Source organism: Cupressus sempervirens, chromosome 3, assembly GCF_028749045.1.
Source record: "Cupressus sempervirens isolate cs-2001-9-10 chromosome 3, ASM2874904v1, whole genome shotgun sequence".
Taxonomy (NCBI): domain Eukaryota; kingdom Viridiplantae; phylum Streptophyta; class Pinopsida; order Cupressales; family Cupressaceae; genus Cupressus; species Cupressus sempervirens.
This window is the reverse complement of record NC_143120.1, coordinates 414740469-414745859: the sequence shown is the minus strand read 5'-3', so window position 1 is coordinate 414745859 and position 5391 is coordinate 414740469. Positions and strand designations below refer to the sequence as shown.

General features: G+C 32.4%; 1 pseudogene; it reads right to left on the bottom strand.

Moving 5' to 3' along the window:
* Positions 1-1190: 1190 nt before the first annotated feature.
* LOC149566784 (hyperosmolality-gated Ca2+ permeable channel 4.1 pseudogene) lies at positions 1191-2748 on the bottom strand (annotated as a pseudogene).
* Between the last annotated feature and the right edge of the window lie 2643 nt (positions 2749-5391).

Here is a 5391-nt window from a genome sequence, read left to right as displayed (position 1 = left end):
AATCATTTCAGCCATTTGACATGAAGATAGAAAACTATATACAATAAGAAGATTTTATTTGAAGAAAACAATTTACCATTCCAAATGCCCATATTTACCATTTCCATGCTTAATGTCTTTCTGAAATTAATCCATTGCATATTGTGGCCAGGTCCTAAGGGTTCAACCAAAATGCCTCATGTTTGATGTGACTTTTTTCAGTAATAAAGATTGGCCAATTTTGTAGAATGAGAGGTAAGCAAGGGGTATTTCTAGGAGTTGGGTAGATAAAATGTCTAAAAATGGAATTAGTTGATATGCTTTACATGATTCAACCCAAAAAGAAAAAAAATTAGTTATCTTGCAACTATTTCACACATTTGACATTACAACCTTACTTCCAAGTGTTTGACCTCATAAAAGTCCAATTAGATTAGAATTGAAAATTCCAGATAATTTGGAGAGAAATACATGTATTCAATATCAATCAAAATGGATCCTCGATGAAAAAAATTAAATAGAAGAAACATCCCAATCATACTTTGGTTGTGCATACACCTCATATTCGGTGGGTCCATCAACAATATTGTCAATGGTCCATACACCCTCTAGTATATCCTATGGAAAACTAGTTTTTGTTAAGGATATTAGTTTATCTACACCATATTTAAAAAAATAAATTATGATCATCACAAAAGTACACATAAATTAAAACTTCCCAGAATCTCCTCGGACTAAGAAGAAGAATAGCATATATAGCAAAAATAGAATCACACACAAGCACATTATTCTCAGAAAGTTTGTCATGAGCTTTCGATAATTTCCTGTAGGTAGTCCATGAAAATGACATAGAAAAACTTGTATTTATCCACCACATACCGATATCCAAAGTAACATGCACCTATAGGTAGCACGAGAGGTGTAAAGGCAAAATAAATTAGCGCCAATGAAAAGATTGTAAGATTAAATGCATAATATTGTGCAAAATCAAAAGTCTAAACCATCTGATGGTGATCGTTTTTGCTAATTGGATAGACTAGTCAATCTCTTCCCTATAGATCAAGCCCATTTACACTATCCCTTTTTGTTAAGCCATCTCCATTATCAAAATTGAAGTATCTTTCTGATAACAAAGATGCTTCCAAATTGTCCTCTTGACTCTCAGTGACATACACCTCAGTGATGACTATAGCAAGCCATTTTTACCAAACTTATATAGTGCTTGTTATCATGAAAGCAAGAGAGGATAGAAAGGACCTAGTAAAAAAGATGCACTCATATACTCCTCAATTTTCTTGCAATCATTCCCATCCATATAACATTGACCTATCCTTAAGAGAGAACCTTCCAATGATGAGTCTAATAGTACTCATAGGAAAATCAAATTAACAAGGAAATATAAAAATTTCTTAAACCAGTAGAGCTTAATGCTCTCCTAAGACAGTCAAATGGATTTCAATCTTGGAAAGTGATGATAAAGCTATGGGAATAATTATGTACATGCTTACAAAAATTAGCATATTTGGTAAGAACTAGAAGAACAGAGCTGCAGCCCAGCTCAAGCTCTTTACCCAAGCCAACCATGATGCTTCATTGTTCATACCCTTTGGATCAATAATTCATCTAGCACTTTGAAAAAAAATGGCGTGAATATATGTGAGCAGCTGGTGGTGCTCTCTCTACCTTCTAATGGCTCTTTTCAAGCTACAACTCCGTAATAGAAACAAACTTTCCAATTCATGGTCTCTTTTTCTTAGTTCTGGCATCCTGAAGAGCCTTGTTTATAGTGTAGATATCTTTGAAGATGACAAATGCAACCCCAATGCCCTAAGCTCACCCATCTTTAAAAACTGTCAGCCTTCTTTCAAGCTCTTCATGGTGAGATTTAAGTCTCCTTAATCTATCTTCATCAGTTAAACCCAAATGGAATGTATCCCACTCCTTGAACCTTTTCAATTTTGTAACAAATTGCTTCCATTCATACTTCAATTTGGCATAGTATGAACCATGATGTCACTCTTCAACGAAAAGATCATTATGGGAAATTAGCATCATTAGCATCTCATTTAGAAAATCTAAATATTGGGCTTGACATTTTGGTTAAATAGAAGTTGTATGCTGAAATTTGTAAGTGCAAATTCTAAATCATCATGGCCATGTCATTTTGTTGAAGGGATATATGTCGACCCTTCTAAAGTAACTTAGCAACTTAGTAATTTCTTGGGCTTGGCAAGTTTTAATCAAAGGTTTTTGAAATTTTTTGTCCACCATTGCCCCCCTTTTTTACATACTAAACTGAAAGGGATGCTTTTAATTGGTTTTTAGTGGTGCAAAATGAATCTGAAGAGCTCAAGAGAACTTTTACGATTGCTTGGGTGCCAACTTTTCCTAATGAACTGAAGTTGTTCACCATCAAATTTAATAAAACTTGGTCTAGATTTCTTTCTACATGTTACTCCATTGCCTTGAAATTTTAGTAGTTTAATGATAAAAAGGCACATTTTTCCATATAGATACAGCCTACAACCACCCTTTATGGGGTTGAAAAATGGTCTCTATTTCTGTTGGGGATCAACTACTTACATTGAATTGATCATTTCTACCTCAAGTACTTGTTGATTATGAACATCCTCATAGAAGAGAAGAAAATGAATTGATTGTTTGCAGGCTTATGAGTTTGAGATCATTTAAAAGAAGAAGAAACATAATGTTCTAGCAGATACACTATCATGCCTATACAAGTTACTTTTTGTTTCATACCTTTTCCATTAGCTGAACTATTATGCCAAGGATTTTTTCTTTGAGAACTACATAAGTGACCCTAAGATAATAGATTTCAAAGGAGACTATGGAAGGAAAATGAGTGGTCAGTTTGCAGCTTACTTCTTTCACACAAAAAGTAGTTGAGTATGGACATAGTTCCCCACCTTCAGATCATGTTGGTTAAATGTTTCTTTTTATTACACTAGTTATAGTAATCCACACTTCATCATATTTATCCTATATAATACCAACAGCTAAGCCATCATACTTATTGATTTATACCCATTTATTTATATTTATGTATTATCATATTATTACTATTATCATAATAGTAATAATATGTAATGTTTCCTCTATTTGATCATTTGTATGACAGTAAAAGAATGTTCATTATGGAGATTTGGAAGTGATTAGTGATGCTCTACATTACTAACATAGGAATATAGTGAAAGAGACGTATATTCAGTCAAAAAATAATGCAAACAAACCATATGGGCATGGAGTCTCATGAAGACAATTTATGGATAAAATTAGATAATTTGAAGATGCAATCAGCAATTGATGAGTGAGTTTAGTTTTAAGGTGTGGAGTACAATGGGAAATGAGAGGCCTTTCACATTAAGAGGTATTGAGTGTATGCAATCAATTTGGGAGGATCCTTGTGTTGATTCAAGATCATTGAGTAGGAATAGTGTCTCTAAAAATAAGAAATAATGCAAGAAGTTGTATCCCATCATGAAGTTGAAGAATTTATCCTTGAATGAAAGGATGTGTGTTTGGGCCCAATGTGCTCTACATAAATATGTTAAATATTCAAAACACTTACAGGTCAATAGGTTAAATATTCAAAACACTCACAGGTCAATAGTAGTGATATTATGGAGAATATGTTGTGTTCAAGGTTTAAATATATATGTCAATGCATAAGAGGGAGCTATAATCAAGGCTTGAATCAAATATAGTGAGGTTGATCAAGTTCATCTTATTCTTCACAATAGAAATGAATAGGGTTTCTTTTGATCTAATTAAATTTAAATTAGAAATTCTATTCATAGAGAAGAGAGTGTGAAAGATCAATCAATGTTACACATACACTGGTTAGACTTTTGAGTTCTAGATTTTGGCATACATCCCTATAAGTGTATTCACAACTATAACATCTAACAAAAATTTGCATTCAATTATTCTTTGAAAGATATTTATTTATTCTTTGACAAAAGTCCATGCCTTGTTCTAAAGCTCCTAATTTAGCACAAGCTGGGAGTATGTTGGTAAAGCTAGGTTTTATAAATGCCAATTGCATTTGCTTAAAAATCAAAAAACCCCTTTCAACAAACCTATTTTCTTAATATCCTACAATTAAAGTCTTCCATTAAAACACATCTCACTGTGGCATCTATTTGAAAATGCTTCAAGAATCATAACAAATCCAATTTTTGTATATTTGTAACCATTGCATTCCAAGAGAACATGTCTCTTCTACAAATTTTTTTCAAACACTTTCCTTGTCTTCTATATGCTTACACATTTATTGGCTACTATGCAATCTAAATAACTTCCACTTTCGATTATCATATGGGGAATATCCAAACCCTATTCCAGAGTTCCCATTTGGCACAAGCTAAAATGATGCTAGCAAAAGATGTGGAGATTGGCTTTAGATTGATTATATTTGCTTAAATGTGTGCAAAACCTTTTTCACAAACCTATTGTGAGTGTATCCCTCAACAATTGCTTTCCATGAAACCACATCTCTTCTAGGATTTTATTTCAAAAACCTCAAAAGCCTCATCAATAATAAAATTTCTATTTATCTTGCAATTGTGGTATTCCATAAGCACAATTTTTTGAGGTATTTTGTGAAATAGGTCATGTGGCTTGTCTATACACTCGTATTTTGTAGACATGTCTATAAGAGCATTCAAAGCAACAAAATCACATCAAAACCCAACTTGGATTATGTGTCAATGGAATTTCATACCCTATTCAAAAACTCATAATTTAGCACACAAATCATCTTACTACTACATCCTCTAATATCTCCATAGAACTTGGGTTATGGGTACAAGACAATACTATAAAAAATAAATCATTTTTTCCACCACTAAATTTAACCAAGAAATAATTAGTGACTAGTTTTTTTAGGGTATCAGGTAGTTTCTCAATGTCTATCAGTTTTATGGTCATTATTGTTCCACAGTAAAATGCATAGTCTAATTGAGGTCTTAATTTAGTAGATTTTATTTTTTGGAGCATGATAAGAAAAAAAATTGTCTGTTTCAAAAAAGCTCACTATTTTTACTAATCATTTCTTCTTATCATATAATCACATCGAGTTCCATTCAGTCCATACAGAGCCTAGCAAGGTTCAATGCCTCAGATGCAAGTAAACATATATTAAGTTAATACAATTCTAAAAATTCCATTGTCCAAAACATATCAATGGCTCCTTAAATCCAAATGCATGGGTAGGTTTTCATCAACCCTAGACCCTCTCGATCATGTATTCTTTTCACACAATTATGATTGCAACGTGGTCTATATAACCTATACAATTGAACACATTTTTTATCATAAAATTTGCAAATTACAAGGAAAATATTTTCATTCTTACACAAATCATTAAAGATGGAACTTACGATTAAGTAT